Here is an 18,620-nt window from a genome sequence, read left to right as displayed (position 1 = left end):
TTCACATGATTCTCTGAAAATGAGGACACTCTCTGAATGTCTCCCTACCTTCTCTGCTGACCACTTCTGTGCATCTTCTTGTTCTTCATTTTCTTGTTCTCCCTTCTTCTTGCTTCATCCGCATCACCCTGGACATGATCTCTCGTTGAACTTCCTCCAAAATGGCAGAGCTTCCAGTGACATCCTCTCCCCCCAGTTGGAGGGCCAGGGTATAGGATGTCAAGGAAAGTTCCACCCTTTTGCCCTAAGATAACCCTGTGTGAACTTCCACCAAAATGGCAGAGCTTCTGGTGCTGTCCTCTCCCCTGATTAGAGGATTAGGAGAGGGGACATCACCGTAACTTACACCATTTTTGTGAAAGTTCGCCGGGAGGTTAAGCCCATGGTGATGCTGACGAAGAAAGAAGAGAGAAAAGAGAATATAGAAGAGAGGAGAGCAAGAAGATATGAGGCATTTAAGCAGAGCTGCAAGACACAGAGGCGGAAGTGGTCGGCAGAGTAGGTAGGGAGACATTCAGAGAGCATGAAAAAGATAGTGAACGAAAATGAGAGAGTAAAAGTCTGAGAGATTGTTAGAGAGTGAGTGAGTTGGACAACAAATTGTATTTCCAAATCTAAAATGCCCCCCCCCCCATTTTCATCTGAAATAAACAGGCAAGTAACAGAATTTGTTGTCTGAAAACTAACCCAAAAAATTGTGTGACTGGTTTTGGCCCATTTGCACATGTCTCATTATCGAGTCCCTGATTGTTGGCAATTAGTTAAACCTTTGTTGAGCTGACTTTTGTTGTGGTTTGATGTCAGCCAACTTGGCTGGGTATATCCACTCAATTGCCAACTCAATTCTAAGTGAGTAGATCACAAAAAGTATGCACAAATGAAAAGGTAACAGTATATGAGAAATATTATTCAGTATGCATTCACATTGCATACTGTATTCCTTGCCAACTCTGGGGGCAAAAAAAATCATACTTTTGAAAGATTTTAATTTAAATTAGCGTGGTTTAAAATAAAGCGAGAACTTGGAAGAAAACTTTGGATGAGAAAAGTGAATATTTTCACACATAATCAGCTTCAAGCTTCTCTACCTAATGCTTGCAACGCTTTTTTTGTTTTTTTTTTCTTGCAAGTTGATTTCATTACTTTTTATATCAGAATTATTAGTGTATATCACTGCTCCTGCATTGTAAGTTTGAAAACTTAAAATAAAATACATTACATTATTATTAAATATTACAAATAAATGTCTACACATGTTTACTGTTACAAAATTATTATTCTGTCCTTTTAACTGTTACAGATATACATGATATCTTGGGTTTCCACAGTGTTTTGTCGGAATAAAAAAGGAAAACAACAAGTAAGCGTGCAATACTGAATATTTATGAATAGCTTTCATTTCCAATGGGCTCTCCAAAGCTCCATAGGATTCACTTCACCTTTACAACTAGTCAATTAAGTAGATAGGCATTGCATCAATATGGTCACACATTATACTGTGACTGCTCTGAATATCGATTTAAGTTGTTTGCATGTAAATATATTCTTTTCACAAATGCAAAAGGGAAGAGTTTTTAGATATATTTTTTTACAGCATTCCACTGAAGTAAACTGTAGCTCTAAACTTCTAACCTCGTATTTGCAGTGTCACTTTCAGGCAAAAGTAATTTTCTCGCACTTATGAATTGCTATAATGAAATGTACTGCAAATGGGAGATGAATAAAACATTTTAGGTTTGTGATGCATTTTGTTTTGCCGTAGGCTGGATTATATTTGTGAAGACTATTCTGTGTCTTTGTTCCGAAAGAAAAAAAAATGCAAACAAAAGAGTAAAGTTTAAAACAAATACTTGTATCATTCTGGGAGTTTAGGCATAATAATAACTTTGCGGTGAAAGGATAAAGGATGTTTGCAACTATACAGCCTGGTGATAAATAAAAAAGAAAACAAAAGATCAGTAATTCAGTTAATATTATTGTCTGTGGATGGTAGGGGTTATAGTTTAAGAACAGATGGCTTGTCATCCACTCAGCCTGGAATAGGAAAATAATCCCTTGTGGTTGAGGATAAGTTACATAATGTTGTCTACCATAACGCTCAGGTAGACAACAGTCTAGAAAACATCTGTTTTAAACTGATATCCAAATAAGCCCTTAAGGATGTATCTGTTCCGCACTACACATTCATCAAAAATTCAGTATTATGTTTGCTCATTATTATTTTTAAATGTCCCAAAACAGACACCAGTCATCCTTTCTTTTAAATGGAACACAGCCATTGTGTGCAGTCCAACAGGGTAGGAACTTCAGCATCACAACTGAAAAGATATGGATCTAAGTTCTAAAAGATGACATTGGGGAAGAAAATATGAAATGGCTCAAACGAATTTATATTTTTTCTCTGCTTTGCATGATTAATGTTTATTTTATAAGGTGTATTTATTTTTTTTTATCATGTAGATGTATTTAAATAATTTACAGATGTCTTTTACAAAGAAATATGGCAAAATAATTCTTATTGTTCATGCTATATATTCACTGAAACATTGGAAAAGTAGCAAAGAGCAAACTTGAATGCAAAATATGTTCATTCGTAGGGATGTAGATTCCCTTGTACTGTTATTCTTGGCATCTTTTTTTTAGAAATATTTTATGAAGATCTATATCTGGGTATCATTCCCACCTCTTTCTAACAGTAACTATGCATAGGTCATTGCAACAACATAGATTCGTCTTAATTGAGTAAATGTCTTTCATTGCTAGATATAAGAACAACAAACTTCACATACTGTATATATTTCTGTACAAATATGACAATATTTCTATAAATAAAAATTTAATAAATTTGATTAAAAAAACTGTACAGCACTGCGGAATAGATAATAAACAGGTAGTTTGCAGAATTACAGAAGACAAGTAATCAAACTGCATACTTGGGCCTTGCGCAATGAGTTTAGTGAATTCTGTTTTCTATGAGTTCTATTCCTGTTTATGCCTGAACACTTCTAAAGATTTGTAAACATGATACTCTTTTTGACTAACGCTTTATTTTCATCTTGAAAAATATGAAATATAGTGCCAGCTGACACCAGATGAACACAAGGGGATGTCCAGGTAAAAAAAAGTATCAGATAGTGAGCATACAGACCTCAGGCTAGACACTTGATGGGTTTCGCTCAGAAATGTGCTAATTCCTAAGAAGCTTAGTTGAAGGGCAGGCATACATTCTATTTAAAAGCAATAGTCAGAATAGTCAGAACATAAAATCAATAATAAGATGCAGGTGTGCATCGAGGGAACGGAGAAAGTGAGGAACCCAGCGGTAGTACAACTCTACCAGAGATTACTCAATAAATTCCTGACTCCAACACAAAAAATATAACCGCACATCCTAAAAGATATGATAATAATAGCAATAGCAATAACAAACAAACAAGTTTAATGAAGCAAAACATGAAGACATGCAAAATTATATCTGGGGAGGGGCTGGATATCTTTGGATTCCTGAATGCACAAAACAAATGTATCTCTGTTATTACATAGGGCATAATTCCTGCCAATTTGTGATTTCAAATCCTTATCCTCTACACTGGTAAAATGCTGCCTAATATGGTCTAACGTTTTGTGTGTCCTACGTACTCTAAACAACATTTTTGTACAAGTGATCAAATAGATAACATTCTCTGTTGTGAAGTTTATAAAGTCCTTAATCTGAAAAACAATCTCCAGTAGTTGATGAAACAAAAAACGTATTTACAGACACTGTATCCATATGGATACATGCCTTTTGATTCAAGCCAGGTACTAGTTCTCTTAGGTTTACGAAGCTGGCTGAGTGATTATATGGTTTTCCCAATGTACAAGGATGATTGGCAATGTATTTGATCTCTTGTCTAATCAGTAGATTTACAGTAAGTTTCAGACGTTCTTTCTATAGATATATAGATATTTCTTACCTGGCTAAACAATGACATCTAAAGGGGTTTTACCCTGAAACAAATATTGTTCTTGTCACCAAGTCATATATAGGTTGGCATATGAGGGTGATAATAATCATGTATTATAAATATAAATTTTGCATTTCCTCTTGAGTTTCTTTAGATAGCATGTATGTTTATTTCTAATTGGTATTTCTGGGGATTATTATATAATATATGCTGTGTGGTTTATATATATATATATATATATATATATATATTTTTTTTTTTTTTTTTTTTTTTTTTTTGACTGAGGTAGGGACTTATCGAGTAATCTCTGGTGGCGTTATTATACTACCTCTGAGTTCACCTCTTACTTCCTTTCCCGATACACAGCTGCATCTTAATTGATTGATTTTATGTTTTGACTGTTACCTTATAATAGGAAGTATGTTTGTACTTCAACTGGGCTGGTTAGGAATAACCACATTTCTGTGTGTAACACATCAATTGTCTAGACTGAGGGCGTGTGCTGACTGTCTATCTCTCAATGCTTCTATTTTGGTCTCTGGACTGCAATAAAATGTGTTTTCTACCTAGACCTCTCCTGGAGTTCATCAAGTGTCGATGGGACTTGGTATTGAATCCTATTGGAGTTGCAGGACCCAGATAAAGGTGGAGTAACTTTTTATTTATTTTGGGACTTGAGCTGGTGTATTGGGTTCTTTGTTTTCATCTCTTAACAAATGTAAGTTATATGACAAAATATACTAAAATATTAAAATGTCTGTCTTCTTTGTCCCTTCGCATAATCCAATAGGTATAGTTACAAACACATTCAGTGATTTATAGACAAATGGGTTGTAGTTGTGAAGACATGTTTTCATATTAATGTATATGAAATTCATTTTTTTTAATCTATCGACCATTCAAGGCTCTACGGAGCCATTTCCTAACGTATATACCACTTGATAAATTAGTTTCCATATGATCTTCCCAGTTCAGGATCCATTAATCTCAAAATGGAATATATTTGGGTGGCAAGCACCTTGCTTGCACTAATTTAGAAGAATATTCTTGGGAATCTTTAAGTGAGACTTCTGTCAGGAAAACGTGGTCTTTAGTGAACAGTCATTAGCCTAGGCTTGGCCAAACATTGTAGGAAAACAATAACACTAAAATGTTGTAAACCAGGTCATCCTCTAATATAAATGTTGCCCCAGGTGATAATAATGTTATAGTTCCCTGACTTAATTATCAAGTAGTTACGTTATCACATGTGCTAAAAGAATGTTGTATATATGAGAATATAGATTTGTGTTCAGCTTTTATTTTTTAGAGGTGTGATACCTTTACGCTAGAGAGGTTTTACCATCTTCCTATATCTTGCTAACTTGTTGTGAAAGACAAGACAAAAATGTGGGATATTCTAAGGCTATACAGTGCTTACAGTAGCTGAGATGATGAAGTGACAGTACTGACAGATGATAAATGACAGTATGCATATGAACAAGTTCCAAGTGGCATTCAATCACTGTCCAATATTTTTTGCCACATTGAAGGACAATGCAATCTTCTCGGTAGCAGTTATAGAGTAGCAATGACAGCTGCCTAATATTGCTAACGCTTCTAAGGAAGAATATCTGTCCAGCCTGCAGAAAACCAGAAACTAACAAGCTCACACAACTTAAAATTCGGTACTTTGTTTTTCTCGCCAGATACCTACGCATCCTGTTTTAATGCTATGAGATTATATTTCTTAAATGTATTATGTTAGTTAAAAATTTTACACATTAGCTTAGACGTTGTAATATATGCATTAATTGTACTAAATTTGATTCTCTGTCACCATGCATAATTAGAAACTGAACACAAATCAATTTTTCACTTTAACAATTGACAACAGTAGTAGAACCAAGCAGGGAAAAACTATTTTTGATTTATTTTCCACCCTTGACATAATACATTTTCTTATTTCTCCAACCTGTTGGCATACTTGTTCCCCAATTGTCACATTTACTAATGGTTTTTATAGAAACATGAACTGGGCTCCCAATTAGCATTATTATTCCTGTTAATTGAGTTAATCTATTATTTTTATAAGGTTAAGATGAAGAGAAATAAATTAATTTAGAAAAGGGAAGTGCTCATATTGTACTGTCAGTTTTCACTTAAGTTGGTTTTATAAAAATAAAATAGTTTGTTGTTTAAAGGTGCTGTTTCACTTAGACAAAACCCTCATATTAATCCCTTGGATTTTGTATCCTTTTTGGCAATGGATGTTTTGAGATGTCTACTGTTTTTGTTTAGCTGTAACTTTCTTCTTTATTGTAAACACACAAATAATAAATGGTTTAAATACAATTATTTTGATCATATCATAAAATGTGTTATTAAAAAATAGTGAAAAAGCCAGTGTGTGTATTTTATATAAAATATAAACACTAACTCTATACACTAACACTATACATACTGTATATATACACACACACTAACACTGTATATAAAATATTGGATAGTGTGTACATTTATAGAAGAGTGTGATGTTAGTATGTGCGTATGGTGATGTGTGTATTACTGTGTGGCATTAACATGAATGTGTATATCCGTATGTAGTGTTAAATGTTTTGTGTATGGGGCTAGCATGCCTGTGCATGAGTATATGGTGTTAGCATGTGTGTTAGTTAAAATTTGTGTGTTTGTTACAATATGATGTAAATGGTGTTAGTATTTGGTGTTAGCATTTCTCTGTGCGTGTAATGTTATGTTATTTTGAGTTTGTGTGTCAGCGTATGATGTTGGAGCCAGGGGTGAGCCTAGGGTTAGTGGCCCCTGGGAGGGAGAGAGGCGTAGAAATAATTTGTGTTTATGTAAGTGTACTGTGGTAGGATGAGTGAGTGTTAGTATGTATGTGTGTTAGATATGTGGGTCCTTAAAGAAATACTGCTATGTATAACATATTAATTTATTTACAAATAAATCTCTAAACCAATTTAATGAAATACTTCTATATTTTAATATACCTGCGTGTTATCTTCATAAAGGCTAAACGTTATCCCAAAATGCCTTTGCTAAATTTTTCAGTGCTTTTGTTTGTTTCTCAATACAATGGCCAACAATCATTTAGGGTAAAGCTATTACCTGTCATATTGTTAGAAAGTTACAGAAAGTAGACAACATGATTAGTACATGACATAAAATCAATACTAACATGGACAGGTACTGTTAAATTAAAAACTCAATAACAAGCAAAAGCAGAAAAGGCTGAGCAGGTCATAGGTTACAATTGGATTAGAGCAACTGTTGTGGTTGGAGGGTACAATGTGCAAAACAATTAGTAATGAGAATGAATCTGAATGAATAAAATAATAAAAAGCCAAGAGAAAATACACTTATGTCCATAAAGTGATGAAAAAGTGGATCGTAGCATTACATGGCAGTTAGATATTAGTTACCGATTGGTTAATTTACAAGAAATGTTTGATAACCTTTACATTGACAGTATTGCCCAGAATAGTATTTTTGTTGGTATAGAATACAATCAAATATTATCAGGATTCCAGAATTAAATCATTGCATGGGTTAATCCCTTCTCAACTTACATCTTTGAAAGATGTAATTATTTGGAAAATTAAGAGGTTCCACAGGCGATTTGGCATGTGATGGGTCAGTCCTGAGCATACCAGGAAGATAAACGACTGTTTAGCATCCAGAATATTTCCAAAACAACCCTGCCTCTCTGGCTTTTTTTTTTTTTATTCCTTTCAAAACAGAGGATTAGATTCCAATGTAGATGAACATTCTCCCTGAATAGTAGCTTTTTGATTTGTTTGCTACAAAAAACTTAAACATTCTCTTTAGCCCTACACTTAAGATTATTTAGGATAGAAATAGTGAATACATTTAGAAGAAATAAAAATACATTTAAGGGCCACCCACAGTGTTACTAAACAATAACATGTTCTTCACAATCCCCTTTCACTTACTGCTTGCCTTTTTTTTTTACCTAAATAAATACAGTGGATCATAACTAGTTATTCTACCAATCTAGAGTGAAATTAGCATTTCTTTCTGGGGAAATAATCTATGCTGCTTGCGAGTTTATGACACTGTTTTTGCTAGTTACTTATTAAATTATAATTATCTTTAACAAAAAATACAATATACTTTTTTAATAAAATACATTCTCTAAATTAATGCCCCTTAAAATGTATACATAATAACTGCATCTTATAATAACCTTACATTTAAAATACAAAGCAGTAGAACAGATGGAAAAATAAATGGATGAAAGCAATTATTATATACTTAGCATTTATAAGCTTGTTTGAAATACTTCTCCAAGACACATTGATTAAATGCAATAGCTAAGGCATATTGCAAATGTATTAATTGAACTTTCTGCCCCAGTGAAATAATACACATTTGTGTTCTCATTGGCAATATATATAAATTAAGATACCAATGCATTTCTCAGAAAAAACAGAAGTCACACACAACCAAGTAAACTAATGTCACTAACAAATTTTTGGTTGCAAAAAATCCAGAACAAAAGCTGCCTTCCCTAACAGCATTAGTAAGCACTGCAATAATCATAAAAATGCATGTGCGCACATAAATCAGGAGTACATGTAATTTGCTTCTTCACAAGCTAATCATAGATATAAACCTTATATCTTGTGATATATTTGCTTGGCCACTGCTTTAGGCCTGACCCACAGCAACACTTATAGCCACCCCCACCTGCCCATTCGGCACGTCGGCCATCAGAGATCTTCCTTGTTGCCGACCTATTAAGTAACTGCGCACCAAGAAGGCCCACTAGTCTGCCTAGGCCAGAATATATTGCAGTCTATATCACATAAACAAATACAGCCCCAAATTAAAACAGCACAAAGGGTTTTGGTGTATAATATAGCTTCAACCTCTGGACAAGGGGACAAGCAATATTGTAAACATTTGTAAACAATTTTAAACATTAGACAAAATAGCTTGGGAAGACTAGGTGAATCAAATGGTTCTTGACTGCTATTCTGTGTTTCTAATTAACTGTTAAAGTTTGACAACAGAATTGGGAAAATTTTGTTTTGAAAATGCTTTAAAATGGATTTTGATATTATTTGGTAAATTATGTCACTTTATAATTACAACATAATACATTTAAATAGGCACATATCAGTTCTTAACCCATATGATGTAAATGGTCTAAATGCTTCTTAGGACCTGGATTCATATATCAGAAAATCTAGACCTAGCTTCAAATCTGCAAGATTAAGAGGCATTTAATTGGATTCCATATTTTTGTCTAATGGGGTTGACCTACATCACTAAGTACATGCAAGACTTTTGAGAACACAGAGAAGAAACTTTTTAATGTTAGGTTATAAATATTTCTTGTCTATACATGATTCCGACTGTCATTGATCATTATATACTCGGCATCTCTCAACTCCACCCAAGCATCTGTGGTTCCATTTGGCCATGATATTTTTCTTTTAGCTCTGGTAAAGTACAAAGGAGCCAAGCGAATCAACATTTAATTTTTGCAAAGGATACATTTGATGTTAAACATCAAAAAGATACGATATCCTAATAACTGTGTCCTAAAAATAAAAAATAAAACAGGAAAATAAATGTGCTTCAATCCACCATAATTAAAATTCATTGTGAGATCTCTGTGCTTTGCCAGAAATGCAGAAGATAAGTTCTATTAGACAAGAGCAAATTAATTATCAATTAGCAAGGTTTGCCAATGCTTAATGTGAATAATCAGAAAGCATCTCTGATATCAACAAAACATCATGTATAGTTTATATATATATGAAGCATAAGTGCTGTATATTCCTAAATATTGTGAATACTAATGATGCTGATCAAAGCAAAACACTGGATGTAATTTAAGAATTATCAGTGCCACACACAGCCTAAGGATACTATTTGTCAAGAGATTTATAAGATGGGCAATTATATTCACTCAACCTTGAAGGATAATTTTATCTTCTGATGAGAACAAATTAACATTTCTTATAATAAACAAAGGGGAAATGTTATCAGCTGCTTGGATTTGAAAGGAACAGTCATGCCATTTTTCTTTTCCAAACTTGAAGTCCTCCTATCTCCTTAAGTATTTCTATGTATGTTAAGCACCAATGCGCCCCCCTGGAACATAAAAATATGTATGTGGGGTAAAACGAATGTAGATTAACATAAATTGGGTCATTGCTTAGCTGTGGTACTTATAGTACAGAAGGCCAGATTGCGAAAATGTGACATGTTTCCATTTCGGTATAGGTCATTTATTATAAATTCATGCTCCGTTCCTAAACATCGGCCCTCCATCTCTCTAAACAAACATATTCCATTTCATTAATCACCTCTCTTTCCATAACCCTAAACATCTATTCTCCACTTTTAACACCGTTCTCAGGCCCACAGCACCCCCTTGCCCTCCAACTCCTCTGCCCAAGAGCTTGCCACCTACTTCAAAAATAAAATTGACACCATCAGGGACAACATCCTCCCCCATAATGTCAATCATATGGTACCTCAACCTCCCTCCTCACCTCAATCCATCTTCGACTGCTTCAGCCCAGTTACATCCTTTGAGGTTTCCAAGGTCCTGTTGTCCTCCCACCTCACCACCTGTCCCCCAACCCTGCACCTTTACATCTCCTACCCCCCTCTCTGGTGTCTTTACCCCAACCCTAACCCACATCTTTAATCTCTCTTTTCCTCTGGTGTATTCCCATCCTCATTCAAACATGCCATCATCTCCGCCATCCTAAAGAAACCTCCCCTTGATCCCACATCCCCATCAAACTACTGTCCAATTTCACTTCTCCTGCTAGCTTCCAAACTGCTGGAACGATTAACTTACAATCAACTAACAAACTTTCTCTCTTCAAACTCTCTACTTGACCCTCTGTCCACAGCATTCAACAGAGACTGCACTCACTAAAATTACTAATGACCTTCTTGCAGCTAAAACAAAAGTCCAATTCTCACTGGTTATTCTCTTGGACCTCTCAGCAGCCTTTGACACAGTCGACCACCCCCTCTTCCTACAAACCCTCCATGCTCATGGCATCTGTGACATGGCCCTTTCATGGCTTAAATCCTACCTTTCTAATCGTACTTTTAGTGTCTCATTCACTGGAACTTGCTCCTCTCCCCTACCGCTATCTATTGGTGTTCCTCCATGCTCAAGTCTTGGGCCTCTTCTATTCTCCATCTACACTTCTTCCCTCGGAAAACGTATTTCTTCCTTGGGTTTCCAGTACCACCTATATGCAGAAGACACCCTAATCTATATTTTTGCTCCTGACCATTGTCCCTCTCTTCTAACGTTACCGAACATCTCCAAGACCGAACTCAGGGTAATACCGCCATCTGTTCTGCACTTTTCCTGACATCTCTTTTACCGTTGACATCTCCACTAATCCACTTCCTTGTGATATCCCGCCTGGATTACTGCAACTCCCTACTAACCGGTCTCCCGCCTTTCACCACTTCAATCCATCCGCAACACTGCAGCTAGATCAATTTTTACTTTTGTTGCCTCTTCCCACTCCCATATTCAAGATTTCACACGCGCCATACCCCTCCTGTTCCTTTCCCTTCCCCGTTCCATCAGAATTTCTCCTGATACACAACTTTCAAAACCTCTCTGAAAACCCACCTGTTCAGGGCAGCGTACAGCATTCCTTCCCATTTCTCCCAACCATCATCATAATCAAGCCATCTGAACAATCAACAATCAGCAGCTTCAACACATCATCGGAACCAGATCAACTCATCACCATACAGGCAGTCCTCCCCATTGTCTCACTTCCCTCTCAACCACCGACTAGATTGTAAACTCGCAAGAGCAGGGCTCTCTTCTCCTTTGCACCAGTTTGTTGTTATATGTGTTTCTAAATTGTTCTACTGTCTGTAACAGCGCTACGGAATCTGCCGGCACTTTATAAATAAATGTAATGTAATCTTATTTCCGTTATACTTATTATGTTTATGTATTTGTATTATTTTAAAAGAAGGCATTACTTCTCCTGAACAAAACAATGTATAATTTGTGCATATGGTAAAAATGTCAAAATATATTTTTGTCCTTTGGTTATGAAAACTCCCCTAAAAGCTATACTAATAACAAAATGTCTAAGACATGGGCAGCAGTACATGATTTAAGAATCACAGCCGTTTAAGGTGGCCGTAAATTAATTTAGCCAGTGTGAAAAGAATGCGGAGGACCTGAGTGAAGATGACAATAGCAATGTAAAAAAAATATTCATGTATGTATTTTAGACATACAAAGTAAACCCTGCTAAATAAGAGGACATGATGCATAAACTAGAGAATTCTGCATAAATGCCATGTTTTACACTGTACTGTATATGTAACATTTCCAGATGTACACAAATACTTTGAAGTAAACATCCACATGGAGGGGGATCTCTGTTCTCTAAAGCGTGAGTTTGCATGAGTTTCAACATATGAACCTCATGATAACACTATGCAAGAACCAACCCCAGGGGGCTTCTCCTGCAAGGAGGACTAAAATGTTCCTCCATAATGCATAGCTAAATCAGTGAGGAGAGTTTTAAGAAATCCCCTATATTACCATGATGCAGATCCAGTTTAGCCCTTCAAGCAGGATAAGCTTACTGGAGTTTGCCCTTGATAATGCAGTAATCTCTGCCTTTACATATATACAAATATGCAGCCAATTAGGGGGATAAACACATGCATTCATGAAAAGAAAGCCCTGTTCTTAAAAAAAATATATACATGCACAGTATATACTGTAAATATTATTGGGGGTACATAAATGTATTTCCAGGGAGAAATATGTAAAGAAGGAGTTAATGAGTAATGCTTCGCTTTTAGAAGAAAAATATATTCAGATTTGTCATATTTTGTTTTTGGTATTGTACAGTTTTGGTATTGTATACCTCTGTTGAATTAAGTCTTCAATTCTGCAACCGGAAGATAATATTTAATTTTCTGATGATGTTGCCAGTAGACTAAGCCTGTATTAACAAAGATTACAAATGTTTGCCTGCTTTCCGAAAGGTCAAAGAGCAGGAAAGCTATTGGAACATTTGTGTCATGTACATGCATATTTTAAAAACAATTTATTATGTGTCATACATCTTGTCGTGTTTGAAATTTTGATGCAACAACATGCCCCGGACATTTACCTTAGACAACTATTGTTAAGTGGAATAAAGAGGCATTAGCATTGCTGTCAGATAGCCCTTTCTCTATGTATTCTGCAAAAAGAAGAAAAGGGTATTCTTAGAAGAGAAAGTTATAGGAAAAAGCAAAAAGAAAGTGTTTATTTTCATATGATTGATGATATAACATAACAGGTTTAGCTATAGTTTATCTGCATTTTTTGAATCATGCAAAATTTCTAATCATATAATGTGTTTCCTTTTGCTATTTTTTTTATAGCCTTGATATGATTCTATAGCCGGGATTAGCAGTTCAAAGCCATTTCAAGATAGTAAACTATAATGGGGATACTAATGTATAATGGTGAAATAGATGAGACCACTACAAGGCAAACAATTATCCTACAAAACCTCAGACTGATGACCCTGTTGCTGCATTTCCAAAAATGCTACTTAAACTACAGAACGCTGGTAACAAAGCAGATTATTCTATCAATGATAATTCTGCAATTGAGCATTTTTAGGACACGTTTCTTATTATATTAATTGATGTTTTAATGGGAAGCATCAACATTTGTAAAAAAAAAAATCCAAGCATTTATCATTATGCCAACATACACTTGCTTCTATTGATTGTATACCTTTCAAGTTATAGGAAAAAATGCTGGATATTTACAAAGACACAAATCCATATCCATGATTTTTATGTTGCAACTTATACAAAAAAGTCAGTTTCTTCTGTTTTGTTCTACTTCCACAGACTGATTAAATGCTTAAAAAACCTTTCAATTGGTTGGAAAAGGTTTAAAGGTTATTTGCTTGTGACCTGATGAAAGGTTTGGTAGGATTGCATTTCGAGAGAAGATATGAAGATTCTATTTCATAAAGAAATGAAGCCTCCAAAGTAAAAAAAAAAAAAAAAAAAAAAAAAAAGGGCAACATCTCCTGTGTTCTAGGTCACACTAGTATTCCTTTGGTGTATCCTCAAAGATTTAAAACACTTGTCTTCTTTAGCAAGACACAGATGAGAAACAATACAGGAAAATCATCCGCTGCACAAAAATAATCTCTTGACATTTTAAATGTTTTTGAATACTAAAATAGATTTTGTAAAAGGTATCCTTTTATGATAAAGTCACAACATGAAAAGTTAGGTGTCTTTAAAGTAACAGTTTATAGAAAACAAAGATACCAAAAATACGTAAAATGAAAAAAGTTGATAAGTATTTAATGGAAAATACTGAACATTAAAATTGTAATTGCTATAGTTATAAACTTGAATTTCATTAGTTGAACTAATCAGCATATCAGTCACTGAGGTAACATGGATCCATACAAGCCACTAACATTGCATTGTAGGCTAGATTGTAAGCTTACCAATTGTACAGTGCTGCAGAATATGATGGTGCCATACAAAACAATACATAATAATAAATAATAATAAGATGGCCCAAAATTACCGTGTCCATACAAGGTTGTTGAGTCCCTTGTTTATGAGTTGTATCCAAAGTAGAAAACAAACTTTTGTGAATATTGTACAAAGTAAAAAGGCATGGTCTAAGAGGTGTACAAATCGCTACAACACTCTGTGGGAATCCCGCTATCCCACACAAAAACAATAATGCAAAAGAGAATAGTGGGTGGAGAGAATAAGCAAATAAAGAGATATAGCTTACCCCTTTGGGGTTAAAAATCGATCAAGATCCGGGATGTACATGAAAGATAAGAGAAACAAATGAGTGCAACCTGTGTGCAACACAAATTAATGCAATAAGGGTAATGGGCTAGAACACTCACATGAGTGGAGCCAATATGACTGGCTCCAATCGAAATCGCTGTGTGAGATTTGGGATCACACGCCCATCTGTTGGTGAAGATCTAATCCAGTGTAATGGATGTACAGTGCCCTCCATTAATATTGGCACCCTTGGTAGATATAAGCAAACAATACACCAAATACTCTGCTCTCATGGATTTAAAACAATTGCAAACACAACATAAGTTTATCTGACAAAAAAAAAAAAAACGTTAAATATATGTGTGGCACAATTATCGGCAACCTTTTAGTCAATACTTTGTGCTACCTAGCTTTGCCAAGATAACAGCTAGGCATCTTTTCCTATAGTGCCTGATGAGTTTGGAGAATATATGGCAAGGGACCTGAGACCATTCCACCATACAGAACCTCTCCAGATCATTCATATATTAAGATCAACACTGGTGGACTCCCTTCTTCGGTTCACCCCAAAGGTTTTCTATGGGGTTCAAGTCAGTGTACTGGCCATGGTAGAACCTTGATTTTATGGTCATAAATAAACTATTTTTGTGTTGAAGTTGATATATGTTTTGGATCATTGTCCAACATAATTGAACATTTCCCTGTTCCTAGTCACCCTGATGTACTTAAAATGTAAAATATCAGTGGGAATATACTTAAAATATAATTTTTCTCATGAATTCATAGGGGTGCCAACAATTGTGCCACACATATGTTTAACATTTTTTGGGGGAGGTTTTGGATAAACGTTTTGTTTGTAGTTATTTTGTAACCAGAAGGGCAGAGTATTTGTGTATTTTTATTTTTTTAAATAAAAAAGACAATTTTCACAGCCTTCTTTGTTTATATTTACCAAGGGTGCCAATATTAGTGGAGGTCACTCTATATGAAAGTATAGGACTTTAAATAATAACTAACTGCACATTTATTTTTGCTCTTCACTAGGGTGTTAAGTAGCCTCCACAATCCTACTGGTCTGTTCTGCGATTTCTACAACAAGCATGCCCCAGGAGGACATTCCTCAGTGGTCCTATAAATAGTTGTGCTAGACCAGACTTCAAAATCAAGCCTGCACTGAATCTCAGAGTCTCACAGCAACCAACACACTGCAAAAACAGCAGGATCATAAAGAGTCAAACTCCGCAATATGATGAGAACGCTTTTCAGCTTACTCATAGGTCCTTTTTCTTTGCTAAATTGGAATACCCACAAAGCTGGTGCTTATTGTATAGGCATTTTTTGTAATACATTTCAAAATATTCATATTTGGTTGAGCAGGAGCTAATTGGTTAGCCAGCTCAACCAATCTCAACCGGTTCCACTAAGAAAAAGCTTTTCTAGTTTTCTAGAAAAAATAATTGTACATGGCTATAAGTAAGGATATGCTTAGAAAGTATTATCTACCCTACATTAAAGTGTATTTATAAACTTCATACATACAGTGATCCTGAGAACAAAATATGTCCAAAATGTCCCTAGAAGCAAAATAGTCCTGTTGGAATTATCATTATATTAGGTTTTAGCTAACCAAATCAATCTCATAACATCTAAAACCAATTGATTTTCTTCGCCTAGAGCTGTCAAAAATGTATTTTTATTGGAGTCAGACACACAAAGCTTTGAAATTGGGATTTGAAAATCAAGTAGGCATCAAAATGTTCACATCACCACAAGCTATTTTCTGCCTTTCCTCAGATTGTTAGGCAGTTATTACTTTTGACAATGAATTACACTGGAATATTCCTTTAGGTATTTCAGTGCGAGGAGACATTTATTATTTAAATATTTTTTTCAACCTCTGTCATAATTTGCCCATAATAAAAAAGTAAATAGTTCAAGTAAAGGTTTTCTTGGCACATACGTCCATCATTTAAAAAAATGTAGTTTATTTTTTTACGCCTTGTTTTATTTAAAATTCAAGTAAAATACAAAAACACAAGAGCTTCCTGAATCTGAATGGTTTGTTATGGCCCTCCTGACTCTGCAATAGTATATGTAATGCACAGTACATATAATGCTTACATTTAAGTGTCAACAATGTGGCTTGGATGGGTCGGCAGATACCATGTTCATCCATGCATATGCCTGGCTTTGTAGATCAGTGGAAGAGCAGAAGCTGCATCCCATCCTGTCACGCTAATGCACACTTTTTCCAACAGTAGTTGTCTTTGTGGTGTCTTTTTATACATAAATGGCAGTGCCAGATTATCTATTAGACACACTAGGTGTTTTAATGGATAATCCAGCTAAATATTGCATGGAGGGACACTCCAGCCATCGTATGGATTTTAATCCATATCATGCAAGGTAACTTTCAATTATACCCCTGTTGCAGTATTCAAATACACCTTGCCTTCTTACTACTGTACATGCTCAGTAACTCACTGCCAGGTTCCAAGGGGTCTAATGAGACCCCCTCTGAATGCCTGGCCAGAAAATGCTTCCACTGATTTTAGACATGCCTATTTCAGAGAAACTCCAGGTGCTAACAAGAACTAAACTGGTGCAACACTTGAAGAGTAGAGGGGGTGGTATGTTGCAGCTCTTTAACTACTGTGTTTTCATCAGGTAAGTGTTTTTTTCTACTCGTCTTCCTTATAGCACCTGTAAGCATGTACTTGCCTAGTCAGTCTCAATCTAACAAAGGGACTTGTGTCTGAAAAAGTGCCATCTTGGCTCATGCCACACCCCATTTGCTTGTGCAACTGTTTTTCATTGTTTGTATTTTGACTATCGTATTATAATTTTTATAATTGCTAATTTATATTCTGTTAATTTTAATGCAAAGTATTTGGTACTTAAACATATTGCATGTTTATCCTTCCGAGATGGTACTCACAAGCAACTCACAGGCTAAAAGTCTGAGTTGTCTCCTGTTTTTTCTTGTAAAACTCAACTTTTCTGTGATTAATTATATGCATTTTGACAGTGAATTTTGCCCAGAGACAGGCATGAACTATAGCTTCAGACAAAGTAACTTAATGAACTCACAACGCCGTTACTTCGAGGCAGGGATATAAAGACTGTTGGTTAGGTCAGGTGTGATAATGACATAGGCTTCAGGTGAGGGAGGCAGGGATATAAAGCCTGTTGATTAGGTCAGGTGGGTTAAACATGCTTCAGGTGAGGGAAGCTGAATAAAGCATAACCATCAAAGTTGAAAATAAAGAATACACAGAACACTGATTCTAAACATAACCAGACAAGGACATACATGGTACAGGACGCCACAAAGGACAGGGAACAAGGCAAGGAACACGGGATGGAGTGAGGAGCAGAGATCCTCAGATGCTTCTCCTTTAAGCAAGGATATGATATCTCAATTGGGATATGGGGAGAGAGGAACCGAGATCCTCAGATGTTTAACCCCTTCAGTCCCCTATGGACGTACCGGGACATCCAAAAAACACCTCTCAAGAATCCCCTATGGACGTACCGGTACGTCCAGCCCTTCTTGCAGCGCCAGGGACACATCCCTGCCGCTGCATGGGAGATCAGGCTGTTTGACAACCTGGACTCCCCACTGACAGCAGAAGCCGGCATTGCCGGCTTTCTGCTGTCCGATCTGATGTAACAGCTTCCGGCATGAAAGCCGGAAAGCTGTTACATTTCAAACTGCACGATTGTGCGATGAATACCATGTCTCTCATCCCCCCTCCCGTTCTGAAACAGGGAAGCAGAAAAAAAAACGTTTATTCATTTAAAAATTAATAAAAAAAACCATTAATAATATAAATAATACTAAAAAAAAAA

General features: G+C 35.6%; 1 long non-coding RNA gene across 1 annotated transcript in view; it reads right to left on the bottom strand.

Annotated features, from left to right (window-relative positions):
- Positions 1-330: 330 nt before the first annotated feature.
- The window catches only part of LOC128503712 (uncharacterized), a 63,140-nt gene continuing 44,850 nt past the window's right edge, over positions 331-18,620 (bottom strand). Inside the window, exon 3 of the long non-coding RNA XR_008355283.1 lies at positions 331-341. This is a non-coding gene — a long non-coding RNA (uncharacterized LOC128503712). The remainder of the gene's footprint in view (positions 342-18,620) is intronic.

The sequence above is a fragment of the Spea bombifrons genome, chromosome 8 (assembly GCF_027358695.1).
Source record: "Spea bombifrons isolate aSpeBom1 chromosome 8, aSpeBom1.2.pri, whole genome shotgun sequence".
NCBI lineage: Eukaryota > Metazoa > Chordata > Amphibia > Anura > Pelobatidae > Spea > Spea bombifrons.
This window is presented reverse-complemented; position numbering and strand designations above follow the sequence as displayed.